General features: G+C 43.3%; 1 protein-coding gene across 1 annotated transcript in view; it reads left to right on the top strand.

The window, feature by feature from the left end:
* RALGAPA2 (Ral GTPase activating protein catalytic subunit alpha 2) overlaps nt 1-20,251 on the top strand; it is a 117,132-nt gene that overhangs the window by 88,133 nt on the left and 8,748 nt on the right. The window lies entirely within an intron of this gene.

Genomic DNA, 20,251 nt, shown 5'->3' with positions numbered 1-20,251 from the left:
CACCAACAGTTCTGGAGAATCTTGCTCAGGGTAGGCTTACATTTATTCTTTGAACTGTAAGTGGTGATAATCTTCAATTTCCTTTCATGCTAATAAAGTAGTCACCTATAGTCTGTATTAGACTAATATACAGAGCAAACTGTATTCTCACCTTCCTATTCAAGGAAGTAGTTCCACTGCCTTTACTGGGGCTTTACTAACACATTATGCATTAGTGCATTAGGAACACAGATAAGGTTTGACCTATGATTTGGATGTTTCAGTTGCCTAGTTTGATTTATATGCTAGCATGTCTGTATTTAGGGAATTTCAGAACCTATCTTGTACCAGTTGCTGGAAGATAAGTAGATAGAAGGCTTTTCTCTTACCAAACACGTAGTATTGACTTTCATTCTTGCATGATATGCAAACTAAGAGCATAAAATCATTTGCTGCTTGACTGTGTGGGATTCTTTTCTCATGCCATAATTGCACTAGGAATGTTTTACAGCACATTTTGTTAATCACATCTCAGGACCAACACTCACTGCACTTCACTTTCTCTGGATACTTTTCATATAATGATTTTTCTAATCATATGAGTTTGAGAAAGAGTTTGGAAAATTAATGTTTTGGTCTTTGAAAGAACATAGGTAAATTAGCTTGAGGCATATTTTTAATAGACATAATACTTTCCAAATACTTTTTTTTAGGAGTCTGTATTATCTAATATACTTGGCAACTTTGGACATACAAGCCAATGGATTAATCTGTGTATAACAAAACTAGTGCAGTAGAATTACTGTAAGTGATGATGCTTGTAGGAAGGAAGAGAGGCTGTTGCCCCTTACTGTTACCCTATCAACCACCTCCCAGTAGGAGTCCTCAGTTTCTTAGCTCCTGTTCATCTTGCAGCTTTCACATTTTGTGAGCCAGTAATTTGCACTGGCCTGCTGTGCTTCAGCTTTCTAGTTGGGTTTCTTTCTAGGTCCTTATATGGTCCTTATTTATCCTATAGTGAAACACAAGGGGCACACACATGACAGCATACGTGACTTTTTGGCATGCTGTTTGCACCAGCAATTTCTGTAGTGCCTCAAAGGCTACTTCTCTTTATGACAAATGGAAAGTGGCTGTTGATTGAGAGACTTCTGAAACTGAAAGATGTTGGGGTGGGGAGATCCTGTCAGGATGACCTGGGGTAGATGAGAAAGCTTTACATAACTTGGATTACACTTCAGAAGCTCCTGGGAGAGAAGGATTGAGCTGAAACTGGGCAGTAAAATGACTTCAAAACAGACACGTTTGATATAACTACGAATAAGGCAGAAATCCTTCTCTAACTCCTATGCTGCCATTTGGGCTTTCCCAAAAACCATGGTGGTCTAAGGATGACTTTCTAACTTATGCAGTTACAAGTCAATCATGTCTTCTTGTTGCCTATGCTGAGAATTTTGGAAGGAAGTGTTTGAACATGTCCCAGGTGGTGATGCTGCTCCGTAGCTCTTCCACAGTGTGCAGGCTCCAGGGATCATCTTGCTCTCAGGGGTTACTACAACTAAGCGACCAGGACAAGAGCTGGCCCAGCAATTTAGAGGTAATGAAAACAGGTTCAATAATTTCATTGCGTTGGAGAGGAAAATAGTAAGGAAAATGCTGAGCTAACACCTGTATGCCAGTGTGAGGCATCCGGAGAGAGGGTTTGTGCTGGGATGCAGGGACAGGACGGGCACGAAACGGGTCTGGGCTCTGTGCAGCTCCTCGTTCAGCTTCCCAAGTCCAGCAGCGACCAGCAGTGTGTTAGGGAAGAGAGCTGTAAGCCAGCTTAATACGTGTGCTTTAATTAGGATTGACACACGTGCGTTCGCATGTCTGGTTTTGCAGAAGTGGACTCTTCAGTTGCGTAGAGTTTTGTAAAAGTCCTTTCTTAAGACATTATAGTGTTTTATTTATTAACTTGTAGATGATAGAAGTTTGAAATGTTTTAAGCTGAGATGATGAAAGGAAGAGGATGCAAAAGATCAATGGGCTGTAGGGGCTGTAGCTAACGGACAAAGAGGCAGCTTTAAGAATTATAAAGGCACTGAAAGGAAGGTGAATAACTTGAAAATGTGAATGGAGAGGAGAAGTAAAAAGCAATATTCATGGTAAAGAGTGATGTTTTTGCATATTGCGAAACAACATATGTTTTATGTTATGCAAAACATGTTATATACTGCATATGTAACATAACTTTGCAGTTTGGATGCAGGAAAGTTTTGATAGCCTGTTAAGGCAGAGCCGAGAAATTATCTTCCAGTTTTCATTGTAGAGCAGACATTCATAGGAAGAGTTAATAGTTAAAAATGTTCTCGATTCAAGTGTGGTTAGAAATTGGTAATTGGTAATTGCACAGAATAACTGCAAGGACAGCAGTGCAGATTGCTCTGTGGCTGCTTAGGTCAGGTCTTAAACACTCTGTTTGGTTGTAAATCGTTCGATAGTAATAAAATATTGACTAATCTGAGAGAAATCAAAGGACAGTTGTAAAAGGAGACTTGAGGGATTGGTTTATTAAGTGATGTTGGAAGCTTAAAAATAAAATGAAATATTCCTGTTATCCCTTCCCTTTCTGCCACTGAAGCTGGCAGTGTAAAACATTTATCAGGACAGTTTAACCGGGCGTCTTGCACATGGCAGATCTCTTGTTTGAACCTTCCTATTTAAGGATGGGAAGTGAATAAATGTTTGCGGTGCCTGAAGGGAAGTGATCTGCATCCACCGTGCAGAGGGCTGCTGAGCTCTGGCAGCCGCATGCAAATAGTGACAGCTGAAGTCACTTGTTGGAAAGTCTGTAAACTCTGGTTACAGCTGCACTTGTCAGTGGCTTTAAGGGAAGTGTAATCAGCCACAGAGATTAATTTGCATCTCAATTAGGAAAGAGTCAGGAGGAAGCAGTAGGGTCTGTTGCTAGAAGGTTGTGGAAGAAATCTCCCGGGCACAAAAGCCTCCCAACTCTCGGTGCTCCAGCTGAGTGGAGGACAATATCTGAGCTGTAGTTACCATGGGGACCAGAAGCCTGCGGAGCCACCGGAGAATCTGCAGTTTGCACTGTAATCATTTGGTCATGATGACACAAATTCCACTGTTGTACCCAAATACATTTTTTTTCTTTTGGAAATCTCTTCGTAAAATAAAAAAAAAGGTAACTATGGCAGACCATAAAAGATTTTTTAATCTCCTTTTTGCATTAATGTAGTTGTTTTTGTTTTAAGGCATTCATTGGGACAAGAAGAATATGCATTAACAAGTAACTAATTTAAACTTTAGTCTAAAGCTGTTCTGCCTCCAAGTTTCTTTGTATAAGTCAAACGATGTGAGATGGCATTGCACCCAAGCAAGTGCTGAGCAGGGTCAAGTTCTCCCCTTAAAACTCAATGTTCTCTGCCAGGGCTGTGGTATTTGTGTGATAGTAGATGGTTATACATTAGTATATCTTTAAAATAATCCTTTTTTTTTTTTTTTTTCAGAAGTGCATTCATTGTTGGTGCACTGAAGTGCTGAGACTGAGCAGCTGCAGACCATGCTGCTCTTGCAAACCTTAAGTGCTCAGTAACCTATTTCCAGAGAAAGCCTCCCCGTTCTGACTTTTTTCAGGCAGTGATTTTTCTTTGAAATATGGTTGTATATTTAATTGTAATGAACAAGGTTAAATGATGAGGAAAAAAAAAAACAGAAAAAAGTTAAAATTTAAGGCTACAGTTTTATAAAAACACAAATACCATTTAAACTTGCTAAAATTGTTAGATAAAAATATGTTTTTAGGCAAGTCTTTCAGTGTACTACAGCCACCCATTTATTTGCTGCGAGAAGGAAGGAACAACTAGTCTGTCAGACAGAAATAATCATCTGTGTTGAAACTAAAGTTCCTTTTAATGAGGCCAGTTAAAGCAGAGGTTGCTTGTGGTCAATACTGTCTTTAAGAGTAATGCACATCTATAAACAGAATGTCTTGGGAGTCAGAGTATTCTTGGTTCATTCCATAGTCTTTAAATTATTTTCTTAAGCACATAAGCTGCATCTGTCTTTCTGTGAATGAGTAAATAGGAAGTTCCTGTTGGTGTTTAATAAGAATTAATGTTTCTTGTAAAAGTGCCTTCTTAGCATCCTCACTTTAGAACAGATCTACCAAGCACATGCTGCCATTTTTCTTTCTTATTGATCCATTTGATGCCTGCATATTTTTCATTCTCTTTTATAGTATATTGATTAGAGTACAATGCTGAATTACTCTTTAGGGAAAGAAGAAATAACTGAAATTTGTGGGGGAGGAGAGACGTGTGATTCATCTCTTCACTCAGCTGCTCTCTTTGCCCTCCAGCCAAGGTATTCCAGCAAGCATTCTTGGATGTGAAATCCCATCAGAAGTGTCTTACATCAGGCGTGCTGTTGCTTCATTTTCTTCATTAATATTCAGAGAATTAAATATGTAATTATACATATACAGGGAAATGATGAGCTATAACCTGGTGAGAAGAAGAAAAACTCACCACAGTGGTAAGCTTTGATATACTTGTTCCTTCAAAGAGGAACCCTGAAAAGAGATAAGTTTTAAGTTCTTCCCAAGTCTATCTTGGATGTTCACGGCCTTGAGCTGCCACTTAATGTGTCTGTGCTTTATGAAAATGCCTACACTTGACATAATAGCCAAGCACTGGATGTCACCATTTCTCCGATTAAGCTTTGCAGTCCTGAGGGCCAAGAGGAATCAGAGCGCTGACTTTAGAGGGTAGTGTGTTAACCTATCTCTTAAAGGTTTATGTGCTGTAATGAACAGAATGTACCTCCTTAGCTGATCAGGATGAATTCAAAAGATATTCCCAGCTTCAATTATATTGCATCCAAATATTAACATGTGTAACACATGTCATACATGTAATACATCATGTCAGGAATCAAAAAGATTCAACAAAGAGCATCAACTCCTAATTGCAGCGTAGCTCCTTTTGTCAATTTAATGCCAATTCATGATTAACTTAGAGTGATTGATTTGCTTGTTTATCAGATTTAAACACTGAAAATCAGTGTTTGAGTGATGTGACTGGCATGCGTGTTTTGCAGGGGCATGCAACATGAGATGGCTGAAAACCCTGTTTGTGCACCTTTCAAGGTGTATTTTGCTGAACTTTCGTGAAGAATGCACTTTTAGTTATAGAGGTACGTGAGATCGTGCCATGGAAATGAAATAGAAATAGAAAGCCTATTCCTCTATTCAGACAAGGCTCATGATTTCTTTGCTTTGTTTCCTCCAAGGAGGCTGTGCCACCAAGCTCCGTAGATCCCATCAGAAATGAGGATGAAATCCCAGTGTGGCGGTTGACAGGACGTGGTATCTGACAGGCCACTGCTGCTGAAGCGATGGGTGTTGACCCACGGGAGCAGCCCGAGTCGCTCCCTGTTATTTTGTCTCCAGAAAGCAGCAGATTGAACTTGCCATCCTTAGCTTTTCTGTCACTTGCTGTAACCAGCCAGCGCAAGACGGGTTCGTGTTTTAGACAGAAGTATTTGGTCCAGTCGCGCCGATTTCCCGAGGCTCCTGATAACTGTTCCAGCAGCTGCACTAGATGGTGTAGAGAAGCCCTGACCTTCATTTGGAAGCGCAGCTTCCCCGCCGGAGCAGATCGATAGCGGAGCTGGCTGTCTGTGCCGCTCACCTTCCGCTCGCGCAGCGAGAACCTTCTCCGGGCGGCAATCGATAGCTCTAATCTGTTCCAGCCCGCACTAAGTCATGCGAGGCAAAGCTTTTAGGTGGCATTACACGGGATTGCGGAGGCAGCTCTTCAGCTCTTATTCATAGGGCTCTTCATAGACTTGTGGGGAAATCTACTGCCTTCCCTTCTTGTATGTAGAAAGAGCCGTATGATACTTAGGCAGATTTAGTTGTTAGATGTTTCTGAATGATGTACAGACACAAGGCTGTTTAAATTCCTATATTTCCGTGTGCAAAATCCATCACTATGCATATCCATCACTGTTCATAGTCCCTTGTGACATCCTTTGGATGTACATGACTCGTAACTGCTCGTGGTTTTCACAGGCTGGTAAACTTCACTGCTGTCCATCTTCCTTTCTGCATTGCATATAAACGGGTTTTAAAAAAAAAATCAGGTGAGAGCTGGTGAGTCTGACTGAACCCCATTATTTATTCACAGAATTATTTATATAGCAACAAGAAGTCCTACCTTCCCTGTTTGCCTAATGTCCCTCCTTCTTGTCGTTGGAGATGGCCCATACAAGAATAGCTGGGTTAATTCCCTGCCCCATTTCCTTTGGAATTCTCTCCTGCCTCTTTGTTTTTCTCAGTGAGGTGGTTTCTAAGTAAGGTTGGCTATTTTGTGTGATAGGAAACCGCTTGCACCTTCAAAAACAGTGTTAGTTCAGTGACCCTTCGTTTTTCTACCTTTTAGGATCTCTTCATATGATTTCTTGCTTAAGAATGCACTTAAATGTTTGTTATTGAAGTGAAAATTCACTGTATAATATAAGACAGAAATAGAAGAAAAGTCATCTTTGGATATATTTAATTATATGTATATGCGATAATTGAAAACAAGCTTCTTGAAATACATATGACATGACAATGTCTTTTTAGCCCCCATCAAAGATTGTAAAGTCATGATCTTGCTGGAAAGACTATAGTCTATATGATTTTAAAAGCAGCTCAGAGTTGTGAGTTTGAAGTTTAGTTCTCTGCTATGGAAAAGCCGCTACTTTCTGTGAAACTTTTGTTTCTTCATCAGAAATATTTAGCTTGTAAGTGAAAACTTTTGCATAAAGCTGGGGGCTTTGGTTGCTTTCAACTCTTATGCCCTGGACTTTGAGTCAAATTGAGTTGTACACAAGTACTGATAGAGCACTGCCTATGGGAAGTAATGTTGATCCGGTTTCAATCTACAAAAGTACAGTATAGTTCTTTATAATATTCCTAAGCAAAAATCAGCAGATTTCTCTGAAAGTCTAGGGCGAATAACAGTTGAAGAGGCAAATAAGGTTTGATACTGACTGGCTAATATCTAAGAGGTTATTGTATAGCCCCTAATATTAGGGTGCTTAAAGCAATCTGAAATTGTCCTACACTTTGGCTGCAAAAAGAGGAGCAATGTCTATTTACTGTTTGGGCAAGTTTAAGAACTGTTTTGTCCATCTTGATATAAATTCATGATAAGCTGTAGGAATATTAGGTAGTGATGCAAAATTTCAGAGCAGCTGAAGGTATGAAGCCTGGGGCACTGCAAGGGGCACATTCCGCATCCAAAGCCGTTGGGTGAAGGTTTCTGCAGTGGGCGATCCATCCCCCTGCTCTCGTGGGACTTGTTCCATGCAGTGTAGTAGCTTTGAAAGGTGGGTCAAGCCAACAACCCTCAAAGTGCCTCTATTATTCTCCATAAAAATAAAACAATTTCATTAAAATACAGTTCTCCGTGGTGTAATTTGGCCCTACCCCAAGGGTCTTCAGGAAGCTGGTGATGTAGTTCTGGTTTTAATTTAAGCTACAGTAACAAAATCAAAGCAGCAAGGGCTAGTTTTATTTGTAAGGAAGCTGGCAAACATCCCTTAAATAGCCTGCATCCACCCTCGTGCTCTCCCAAAACACGAGCATCTAGAGGCCAAACACCCGCTGCTTGCTCTAGTGCTCTCCCTAGTGCACGAGACCTCCTCTGACCTGGGCATGAGCTGCTGTGCTGGGTTCTTTTCTTCAGTCGAACCCCAGACAAAGGTCTTTGTAATCGTAATATTTTTGCTATAAGTTTGGGTGCTTTTTACTGTTCAGCCCCTGCTAACTTCAGAGGGATTACTGCAGCAAAAACCTGCCTTATATCTTTTAAAAGCTCACTTCCAAACCCTGCTTTACACTTTGAGTTTCCCGGGGTTATTTTTGTTTGTTTCTCCTTTGTCATAAACATAGAGGAGGGGAATAAAAAGAAAAGCGAAGTTTTCTCCCTTTTAAATTTAATTCAGGCGGGCTAATCCCCCCGCAGACAAAACAGGCCTTGGCTCCAGCACGCGCTCGGCCTGCGCGGCGCTCGCCGCCTTGGCCCGCGTGCCAAGGACCCCGGCGCGGCCTTGCTCGCGCGAGGGGCTCCCGGCAACACCCGTCGGTCCGTGCGTCCGCCCGCGCGCGCGGCGGGCCCGGCATTGTGCGCGCCCGGCGCTCATTAGCATGCGGGCTCGGCAGCCCGCGCGGCGCTGGCTCACCAGCTGTTCCTGCTGCTCCCGACAATGTCTGCTGTGTTCACATCACTGCCTGCCCGCGCACGCCGCAGCGAGGAGACAGCCTTTCCGCTGGGGATACCCACGTGTCGGCCTGTCAGCCGCGGCCCCCAATAAAGTAATAGGCCCTCGCATGGCATATGGTGTCTGGATTCATACAAGATGCAAAACTATTCTGCCACTAATGCACAATGACTCATAGCATTGCTAATTTTTCTAACAAAAGCCCACTTCCACACCCACACTTTTAACCCCTCGGGCTAAAAAGCCTCTTCTTTACTTTCAAAGCCTTGGAAATGTAAGGAGGTGGCTCTGGCATGGATACGGGAAACCTTTAGATTTATTTCAAGTGTCTGCAAGTTTTAGTTCTTATTTTAACATGAAGTAGTGTGTGGTTTTCAGATCACTTTCCTGAATGTGTGAATTCTGAATGAAAAAAATATATATATTTGTAGTCAACTGTTCATAGTTACATCTTCAAAAAGCAGTCAGAAATCAGCCTGAGTAGTAAAACACGTTTTTTATTCTTGGAAAGAGCGACTGATACAACTAATGGGTCTACAAGCAACTGCTCATTACAGTAGGCATTATTTATCATCTAGCACTTTGTAAACGATGCTTGTAATATCTGGCTGTCCTTCCTCTGTGCAAGCTCAGCAGGGGTGAAAAATAATACTCTTTCCAACTAGAGGGAGCTGCTGCTCTCGCTCATCCTAATTCTTAACGTTCCAGCCCAATTCCTTTGTCCGGAACAGGCAGTGGTCACTTCTGTGTTTTGGTAGAATGCAGGGAAATTGCCCTGAGCCGTTTAGCTTAAGGATTCGCCTGAGTGTCGGCGATGCAATAGTTGAATTGAACTGTAAAATCCAGGGGGAAAAAAATAGGAACCCAAGTGTGTTTTGCGTGGAATGTGAGATACAAATGGGTATAAAATCATATAGGTCCTGAAGAGCCTCTGTGGTGGGGAGGCTGAAGGCCGGGGCGGCCTCTTGTTGGTGGAGGACACAAAGGGCGGCGAGGCGGCGCCGCTGAGGGAAGGTGCGCGAGGCAGCTCCGCTCGCCCCCAAACAAAGGCCGGGCGGGCTGCCCAAGTGGCCCATCGCCGCGGGCAGCTCCTCGCAGAGGCCCTCCGAGGGCGGCCTTTCACCAGGTTTAATGTTTGGGGAGGAAAAAAAAAAGCCTGTTTTTAAAGGGAAATGAAAGTCATGGTTTAACTCAGCCTTTCCTAGAGAACGGGCAGAGCGCTTTGGAGGAGCAGGTGACACCGTGTTGACCTGCTGTAGCATTTTGAGTCTGGCCCGAGAGATGCCTCGTTTCCTACCTCTTCCCGAGACCAGGACACGAAGCTTCGGGAGGCTCTGGTGTTTGGCCCCTATGGCAGCTCCTGCGCTCCTGAAACTGCTGCTCCTATCTCCCCAGCTTGTAGGTACGTGGATGCAGAGCACCAACTAGATGTGCAAAACACGTGTTTTCATGGGCACATGCCCAAGTATACAGGCAAACACGTAAATATATGCATTAGTAAAAGTATGCAGTCCCTGGTGTATTTTATACCAGTTTTTCAAACTTCCTTTTTTAAGAAAAACTCAAGTGCATGAGCTGTACATGCTGCAGTCCCCAGCCCACTAGTTTTCTAGTGAAAATTAAGTTGAGAATTCAGCACTGACTATGAGGGGGTGATGCTAGATCACCTCGCACTGTCCCTTTCAACCTCACTGGCTCTGATCTTGAGAGGTAAATAATTTCTTACAGCTCTTACAGAAAAAGTTTATTTACTGAGCTCAGAAGGTAGCCAAGTTGATGATCTTAGAAAATCTTTCTATTCTTCAGTTTTCTGATATCCTAAAGTGCCTCCTGAGTGATTCTCCACTCTGAGTAACGGCACATCCTACCAGTGTGTTTTTCCTTCCTTGCAACCCAGCCCAGGCGTGTCCAAAAGCTGGAGGGCAGAGTCATGTATCCTAGCGAAGACAGGGGCAAGGTCCCTCTTCCAGCAAGTGTTGGTGGAAGGGATGCAGTGCCACATGCAAACAGAAGTGTCTTAAACTTCATTTCCATGTGCATAACCCTATACATTATAAACATCTAATATTTCTCTCACCTAGTATGCTCAAATTAACTGCATATTAATGTTTCATTTATATTGTAAATTCAACTAAGATAATTCAGATTTATTTGAAGATTTTGAAGTATTTAAGTAGGTTTTCAAGTTTTCGAGTCCTATTTTATAACATTTAAGAACGAGAATGTGTAAAATATTCCCCACAACTGTGACTAATCTCAGGCATATTATTTATAATCCCTTCTTATTTGCTTGATTCAGCGTCTTTTCAGCTTGTTGTCATGATTTCAAAGTGAGGAAATGTTAACTGTTTGCATTAATGAGATATAGGCCTGCTGCCCTGCTAGGTGAAAACATCAGCAAAGGTCTCACTAGATGATTTTACTATATTTTAATGAATTTACTAATTTCTTACTCACAGGAAGAACTGTCTCCTCTGTGCCATACGAGAACAAAATAAAAAGCTCTAGAAATATAAGATTAAAGGCTTTTTACACTTACATAAATAAAGGCTTAATTAGAACAACTGAAAAAAATTAACACATTTTTAATACCCTAATAGCCTCATTTTCTAGATGGAAGTGTTTACTAATTGTTTTGGTTATAAATAGCACCTTTACCTGACATTTTGTATCTCCTCTTTGCTGTTAAGCTTTAAAAAGGAAAGAAAAACATCCAAACTTTTGGTGTTTTTATTTTCAGCAATATGTTTAATGTATATCCAAGAATTCCTGTTTTCTTTGTTTGTAGCTAGTTACTTTGCAGATCAGTGCCTTCTTTTCCTGCTTATTTAACTCCTTAGGTCCTGTGCTTCCCAGTGCTTTCCTAGGACAAATCAGTTCTCGAGGATCTAAGGCTCTGATGGCATCACGCAGTTAAATCACGGTGGGATTTGGATGCAGGATGTCAATAGGGGGAATTGTTTTCCGAGTTAAAACAATTCTTCTAGATGAAACGTTTTCTTGATTAGCTTCTGCAGAGCCTGTTGGTTTTTGTGTTCGCGTGTTTTATGACTTGTTGCCATGATAATTCGGCTCATCTTACAGGTTTCTCTAATTGTGATTGATGTGTAATCATTCATTTTATTGAACCTCATTAAGGTCTGCAAACCTCTGTACCAACTTAGAGTAATTAGAGCCCAGATAGCCATTCCATCTGTTCACAAGCACTGTTTAATTAATGAACTTTTAACGTGTTCTTTGCCTTGTAAAAGCTCCTAGCATTCTCAAGTTGTTGAATAGGATTTGCATGCCAACGTTTCCGGTGTTTTCTTAAATACCGCAGCAACGTGCGCCGGGTATGTCCCAAATACCCGCACAAAGTGCTTGGCTCTCTTAACACAAATTAGAGAGGTTTTACTTTCAGTGTAATTTTTTTTTCATATCTAATGTAGTATCTGCAGAAGTGGGGCTACAAATAAACAGCTCATGTGGATCTTACTGTTTTTAGTGCCTAACCCAACAGGTTTTTAGTCATCCTGATTTCTTCTTCCTTTGTATTATTGAAGAAGATACACAGAGAACAGTAATCAAGGTGACTGACTTACTTCTCCTGTGTTTAATGTTAATTAAAGGAACATTGGTGTTATGGTGTTGTATTATTGTATCTCAAATCAGGAAGAATCAGAAGGCAGGAGAAATTTATTCCTGAGCACTCTGAGTGTTTTTGCTGCTTCATATTTATGCCTTCTGAATTCACGGGGAATTAATGATTTATTCAGAATGAATAACTAGAGCATTTTTTTAAGTGAACAAAAATCACTGTCTCCTGATCAGACAGAAGAGGCGATGTTTTGTGGGCATCAGGACTTTTAAGAAAAACAGCCTTATAATAATTTCTGCACACTAAGAATGCAGAGTCAAATAGTTGTACTGAATTTCAAAGTCATGTCATGATCACTGGCGTCACTTTAGAGCTAGAGAGGTTAGTAAGAAAGAAAAGATGATTTTGCATTAATGATTTTTGCTGGTTTTGATGTATGGCACAGTGCTGTGGCCCTGTGCTTGTGGTCTAGCTAATTTGGATGCATCTGTGTTTATCTTAAATACCCAGCACTTAACTAATAATAACCACTCGACTCTCTCGAAACCCTTTTCAGCATGAAAAGGCAGAACAGCTCTCTGGTCCAGCTATATCTTTTTCCCTTCTAGTATGTATTTTGGCCAGGGACTTGAATAAGACCCTCTCCTGGAGAAGTGACATATGCCGCAGGGACGGAGCTGGAGGCAGCGTGTGTTTTCTGGGCAAGTGACCCGTATTGCCTTCTACATTTCATGAGTTGTTTGCAAATGCTGAACAGATGTCTCTTGTTTTACCTCCAGCATGCGAGGCCCTGGCACCAGAGTTATCTAAGACCTGGGCAAACTTTTCTGTCTTTAGGGTCTCACAACCGTGGTAATTTTTATCATGGGGTTTCCTCGCTTCCCCGTCCTTTTTTTGGACCAGTTCTAATAAGAGTGTTAAATGCTTTGACTCTACTAAAATAGAACTTTTCAGAATGGTTATTTTCAGTAAATTTTCCCTTCTCTAAACTAACTCACCCCCTTAACATCGACTCTGATGTTGAACAGCCATTTTGGGCCAGTCTAAAGGCCTAAAGTTTTGTAAGTCAAACGCTGTATCCTTAGTTGAGTAATGTGAATTTAAGTTTTTCTGAGATGTCATTCCAGGTGCTGCAACTGAGGTACACACAAATCAGTTCTTTTGAAACAAATTTCTGCAGCATGTGCATTTAATAAGGTTTGTCCATAAAATGGACACATGCCTTTAGTAGCTGTGAAAACGTGTCCCAAGAAAACACTCAGACACCGTTTCATCCAGTACCTCTCCTGCTCTAGGCAAGCAGGTGGGCTCGTGGTTTAACCTGTTATCAACCCAAAAAAACATGCAGGAGGCCTTGCTAAAAACTTGGCAGGAGAGAGAGTATCCTAAGGAAAGAATAAGGAGAGAAAAATCTCCCGTTCCCTTTGGCTTTCTTTTCCAGAGCCGCGATGCAGCCTCGGGCCGTCAGCAGCCGGCAGGCGCGAGCGCGTGTGGCCGGTAATTGCTCTGCCAGAGCCATCCTCCAAAGGTGCTGTATCATCTCGGGGTGTGTAGCTGCCGACAAAACACGCTTAATATACTCTAATTAGCAATACTCCTTTCCCAGCCTGTCCTTTTTGAAAAATAAATAGAATAAAACAAAGTTTCATTTTAGCGGAAAAGGGGTAATCAGAGTTGACAGGTATGAAGTATTGTGCTGAAAGAGTAATTATTTGGTGGAGAGGATGCCCAGACGCGCGCCGGTGCTGTGTCCCCGCGGTGCTCTTGAGTGTCACCTTGTTTCCTGGGGCCGCTTCCCTGTGCGCTCCCTGGGGCCGGGAGCTGCGGAGCGGCGCTCCGAAGGGCACGTTTCTCAGTGCTGACACAAGTCTTTTGCAATGCCAGATTTTTTTTTTAAGACTGCATTTATTCTATTTACTAGTAATGTCTCCACTTTTTTATTTTAGGATAAAAATACTTCACAGTTTTTAATAGCTGTATTCGTTTCAGTTTATGTGTCTTCACATCATTTGGGTTTATTAAGAGAACGAAGGTGCCACTCTAAATGTTATTGCGTGTTAATCCATATTTTGAAAGTTCAAAGACGGCACTAGGGTATCTTTCTGTGCTCTTCTTTTGCTGTTGGTGAAGATGTCCTTGTATCAAGCATTCACATTTGCGTGAAAAATGGAATTCGGTTCAATCCATGCATAGATTGTCAGAAAGATTAAAGTGTGCATCATGCAATTTTTCTTCTTTCAGAAAGGGGCCTTTGATGTGCTAATGTTCACTTTCTCTCTTTTCATTCAGAAGTGCTGGTCATTGTTTTGAACTGCAGAAGAGGCTCTGCCTCATATAGGCAGCCTCTAATACCCTTGTAGTTAAACCTTGTTCAAGGTAGCATAATATAAATATGCAGTAATATTAATGGTGTTCTGCATGAGGATCAGCTAGCAGTGTGCTTGGCTGGTGAATACCAAGGCAAAGCCAAGGCAGCTATTGAAAGTAGATGTTGCAAAAAAAAAAAAAAAAACCCAAACAGATATTTAATTTTAAAGAATCAAGTTACATGGTACTGCGGCTGCTGTTGTGCCAAGCAGTGTAATTCAGTTTTAGAATAAAAAGAAGGCTTGGTGGTGCGATAGGCACTGTAGTCTGTTACAGTAACTCTTGAAGACAGGGTTCTAATGTATTGCAAAAGTTAATTAGCAAGTGAAATTATTTGGATAGGTTCATCTTTTGCTGCCGCGGCTGTTTTCCAGCAAATGGATGAAATTTTGCAGGCTGCTCACAGAGACACCTTGGGGCTTAGATAGCAGGGGATTGATGCAGGTCGTGATACAGCCACATTTTGAACATTTGCATGTGTAAGGGTTTGGGTTTTGTTCCCTTGGCAGGGGTAACCCGTTGGTTTTTAATTTTGCCTGAGATTCTGCTTCTGTGAGTCCACTTCTGTTAATAATTTCTAAGTAATATTTCATTGAATTCATAAAGATAAATATGGAAGGTATTAGTGTATAATTGTGCAGGAGCTTTTTTCAGTGGAAATTAGGTTCTTTGGACAACCTAGTAGCTGCCGGTTAGTTTAGCAATACAAATGCTCCCTTTTGAAATGGGACCTGGTTTGACTGGTGAGTTTGGCGGGTACCTGTAAACTAGCCTGAGATGAGGGGTATTGCAGGAAAGTTTCTTAACATGCCGAGCAGCTTTCTGCTCAAAATTAGAAAATTTGCCGGTTGTATTTCTGGAGTGGTAGAAAACTACGCTTTCAAAAAGGTTCAATTTAAGGAAGATGAAGTTGCAAATTAAAGAGTGAACTAAATGCTTAAAACTCTGCTCTTACATAAATGCAAAATTAAATTTTAATTAAAAAGATGGTATTGTTGCTTATAGCTTGACAAGTATTTCCTTACTTAACAAAAGCTGTAAAAATCCAGAGTAAATTAAGAAAGAAATCTTGCAGAAGCTGCCCCCAAAATTCCTTTTAGGGAGGTGCAGCGGCAGCAGCGCAGAGCCTCGCTGCTGTGCAGCTCCCTCCGTAGACCCCCTCGTCTCCATCTTTCCCTATTTCCTTCCATCAACTTTGATGCTTCATTAAATATTCAACTTCTGCGCTCCCGCTTTCTCTTTGGGATCTCCATTATCTCCTTTTATATCCGAAATGACTCAGCAGTGGAGGACTTCAAAGAACTTCAGATATTCAACTAGAAGGGCACTGTCTTCAAGAAATGGTGTTAATAAGAAGAAATCGGTGCATTTTAATGAAAGCCGAGAACAAAAAGAATGAAAACTTCCCAGCTTTTTGTTCAGGCTGTGTCTTGATGATGGCTGTCAAACCCCAGCACTGGCAGAGCCTTTTTCTTTTATACCCAGCGAATTTTTGTTTAACAGCAGATCTCCTGGGCTCCCAGTGGAGGGATGTCTTGTGTACCGGGTATTTAGATTTTCAGCATCGGCATGTGGAGATTGTTGGGAGCAGGAGTATTCCTTGTGGGGAAGTACCAGCCCGTTTGGTATCAGTGATCGCCGCAGAGGGCGGCCGCAGCTGCGCCTGAAGAATGAGGGGTGTCGCAAAGGTCTGGCCGCCAGCAGATGGGACGGGCTGTATAGAGCAGCGCGGCTTTGCTTTTCACTCGGGGCTCCTGCACGGGTTCGGTAGCCGTAGAGAAAGGGGCTGGAACCACACAGTTGTCTCAAGTTCTTTTTATCCACCTCTCCTGTCTCGTATTAGCTCACAGGCCGTCTGAGCAGAACTTGCCTTCTGCTTCTCCAGCAGCATCCGCGCTCTCGTAGCTCCCCTGCAGCAAGACGAGCTCATTCATTTGCCTTCTCAAAGCAGGTTAATTTTCAGTTTTAACAAACTGCTTCCATTCTGTGCATTAGCTGCTGACACTCATCTCGGTGGAAATACACGCTGCATAACGCAGACACTTTGGGCAGGGCAGTGAAGCCTTTGCCAGCAGCTCATTGCTCCCTGCCACCTTCCCCCTGTATTTCTGTGGCCTCGTGTTCGAGTGACCTTTTCTTGGGGCCTTGAGGATTCCTCTGTGATGTTCATACCCACCCATACAGCCTGTGTGTTGTGCTGCAGGATGCTTTAATACCTTTGGATGTAAACATGCAGCCTCACTGCCCTGCTCTTAAGAGCTCTTGTTGCATTTCATGTGCTTTTCTGTCCAGCCTGCTGGGTTTTCAATGCCCTTTTGTATGTAATTGAATTTCTTCCTATATGTACAAGTAGTTGGAATTATACAGCTCTCCCTAACTCATTTCTTGCCCCACGATTAAAACTCTATGACCAACTTGTGTTACTCAAAACCCAATGAAAGAATTTATTTTTAATTTTAGAAATGGCAGAACATTTCAGAGCACCTCGCAGTGGTGAAATGATCACGTTTCCTTACCTCTTGCTGAAGGAACCACTCACATTTTCAGCTTCCCTCCTTTTCCTCTTCCTCCCTCCCCCCAGCTTTGTAAGTTAAAAAGCAACCCCCCCGATTTCCTAAGCACGCAGCAGTGTGTTAATTTACTGCTTGGAGGATCCCTGCATCTACCCTGGCCAAGCTGGGAAGCCGAAGGGGAGTCCAGGGCACTTCAAGGGGGAGAGAATAAGCCCTGCTTGGAAGGCCGCGCGGATGCGGCGCGGCGGGACGCGGGTCTCGCCACACGCTGCGCGCACAGGGCGCCTTCCCGCCCTACCTGTTGCGACGGGGGCGCGCGAGCAGCGTGTTTTAATTTAATGGATTTTAAGCGACATTGTTTGGAGCCCCACAAAAGGCGTCGCGTGCTGCCTGAATGACGGATTTGCGCGGGCTCCTTGTTAACCCTACAATGCCGAGCTCGTGGCATTGAGGAGCTGCCACCTGGCACGGCGGCCGCCGTCAGCTGCCAAGGAGGGCGCAGGGCTGAGAGCACCAGGTGTCGGGCCGCGGCCATCACACCCCTCCAGCTCCTGCTCACTTAACGTGGGCCCTTCCCGCTGATTTGGGGTCTTTTAACTTGATCTTCCTTCACAGCCTCCAATGTGGAGCAATTCCCTCACGTGGGGCTCTGCAGCAACAAGTGCGCTCGGAGCTCAGCGTCGCGCGAGCGGTGGCACCGCTAATGGCAGCGATAATCAGCGCCGCCGTTACCTATCCCTGATTGTAATGAATGTGAATTATCAAGGATAATGGACCTAAAGCTGAGCTATTTAGTGTTAGTCCAAGGAATAATGAAAAGATCCCTAATAAACTGCAAGGGGCAAAATTATTTGGTGTAATTATATTTTGTTCTGGTGACAGCTGCCTGGTCCTTATACTCTTATCCAAGTGGCAGTGGTGGTTTATAAACCTTTAGCAGGGAGAAAACATGTGATTATAAACTCATCTGAAAAATGCTTTCCTTGACCAAAGAGAATTTTTTTGAAAGAGAAATCACGAGCCCGTGAGGTGCGGGTGAGGCACAAGGTACCCTTAGCATGGGTGTATAGATGAGCACTCGCAATTTACGGCGTAGATTCTGCCATCAGGGTGATGTTTCTGTCATGTAGGCGGGTGTAACAGACAGCTCACTACTCTCTTAATGGGGGAAATGCTGCCTTTAACCCAATTACAAATTTTATTTCTATTTATTAAAAACCAGGAAAGTCATTTTCATTTTGCTCATGTTAAAAACTTTGTATGGCTGTTTTCGTTCTTAAAATTCAACCAAATCAAGACTAAATAAAAAGTGGTGTTTTAACATTGCTGTTATATCTATTCTTAACAGCAAAAAAAAAAAAAAAGTGAGAGCTGCATATGTTTTCCCCCCATTTTCCCCACATCATGAGTGGGGCAATAGGAAAGCTAAGAGCGTGTGTGAATTTCTGTTAACCGTCTTTCTCCTCGGTGCCTCTGCGGTGCCAGGGAGAACTCGGGTGTAGCAATGGGTAGAACGTGTTTAACGGGTAAGGTCAAAGTACAGCAAGGCATTTTTACGTATTATAGTGATGTTTTTATTTCTTTATTGAGCATGCAGCCAGTTGCAGCCCATCCCTTAGCCGTCCCGGCTGGCAGCACTTCTGCAGCAGGCCCGTGTGCTTGCAGTGCTGCTGTAAGGAATCCCGGGATTGCGGTGCTGCTGTAAGGAAAAGCAGAGGAAGTTTCCGGGCGCTGGCAGGAAGGGAGGCTTTGGAGCAGCTGCCCGGAGGGAGCTGTCCTCAGCACCTCCCCGCCAGCCCCTTCCCACCACCCCGCTCCCACACCTGCAGGATTTGCACGGCCAGGATCCTCTGGGCAGGTATCCAGATGCTTTTGTAAGGTTTTCCTGTGCTTTCAGCCTTTCAGTCATGTTTGACTTGTCTGTTATTATCCCATTTTGGACTTCCAAAACACTAAATTTTCCAGATCTCTGAAACAAAGTGTGGGAGAAAATACTTCGATAACTTTGCTTGCTTTCCCTTATGATTCAGATGTAATATTGAGACAAACCTGACTGCCGATTTCCTGAGGCCTAAGAATCTCGCAAGGTTTTTAGTTACCTTGCCAGTCTGCTGAGCAGTTCTCAAGAGAGTGGTGCTGAATTACGGAGCTGTGATTGCCTGTGCTTCCCCTGTCCCCGCTTGTTTCATTTTCAAAGGACAACGCAGGTTATTACTGGTAAGCTCATTTTTTTTATAGTTTTCAGCAAGTCATTATCCAGGAGGATCCCTAACTTCATATTCGCTTTGATATTAATGTGGTAGGGCTTGAAATACAGACTCTAAGGAGAGGCTGCAAGACCTTTCTCTGCTTTCAAGCCATGTTACCTACGTAGAGATGAGGAGGTATTTGATTCGGGCAGTGTAGTGATTTGCTGAAGTTTCAGACTTTAGGAGAATACGCTTGTGTTTGGAGGTGATGATTATACCTTAGTAATGTTAAAATAAACTGAAAAGGATATATGCACATGGGTCTACCTAGAGAGACGTGTGCGTGTGTGTGCATGTCTTTGTGTGTGCATGCTCATATATGCAAAGGCCAGAATAGAACAACGAATTTATGAAGATGTTTAGAAGCCTCTTTCTTAGGAGCTAGCCAATTTTATTTATGTTATAATTACAAAATTATAACATGCAAGTAGCTGCTTAACAGCTTCTTGTCGTCAGCTGAGGTCATTAATTAAATAAACCCACAGACCCTGCATTCAAGTCTGCCCCTTTCCTGAAAGCCCTAATGAAAGCCGGGAACGTCGGCTCCGACGAGGCCGTGTTTTATATTTTTTCCCTGCTGGCGACTGCTGCGGGTGAGGGAACTGCAGCCCAGCCTGGCCTCCCTGCAGCAGACACCCCGGGAGGCTCCCGTTGCCGTCGCCTTTCCAGCTCGGCGCGGCCCGTCCGCGTCCCACCTGGAGTTTCACTGTTGGAAGCCAGCGCCGGTGCCGAGCGAGCAGCTAAATGCGCTCCCAGCAGAGGTTGTTGCTTAATAAGCAGACAGCTGCGCTGTGTGTCAGCTTCAGTTCCCGAGTGCCCTCAGGGTAAACGCGCATGGATAGCACATTGCAGCCATCTAACCGGGAGGTGATGGAGCCACAAGCCTCTGGAAAAGGGCTGTAGGAGGGAGGAAGGCGACGCCTCGTCCCTCGTGTGTGGATCCCAAGCAAGCGGCGCTGCTGCCGAAGCCCCCGCTCGGATGTGCTGCCGCGGCTCCGCTCCGCTCGCGCCTCCGCGCAGACATTCCTGCGTCTGCCGAGGGTTTCCTGTGGCCAAATCATATTATCTGACTTGTCGGGGGAAGTTGCAGCCGCATAGTAGAGCCCTGTGATAAACAGCACTTCTCATTCCTGCCTCCCTGGCTCACTTATCTCCATCAAGACTATTAATATTTCCAGCATGTAAGCAGTTCCCAACAGCTGTCAGGCACAAACAATAAGCTGCCAGAAAAACTGTTTCTGCTGCTCCTCCTCAACCTGCTTCCCCAGTTAACACATGTATGTGGCCCA

Source organism: Tinamus guttatus, unplaced genomic scaffold (assembly GCF_059628265.1).
Source record: "Tinamus guttatus ecotype Peru unplaced genomic scaffold, ASM5962826v1 Tinamus_guttatus_pri_ptg000367l, whole genome shotgun sequence".
In the NCBI taxonomy this organism is placed as follows: Eukaryota; Metazoa; Chordata; class Aves; order Tinamiformes; family Tinamidae; genus Tinamus; species Tinamus guttatus.
This window is presented reverse-complemented; position numbering and strand designations above follow the sequence as displayed.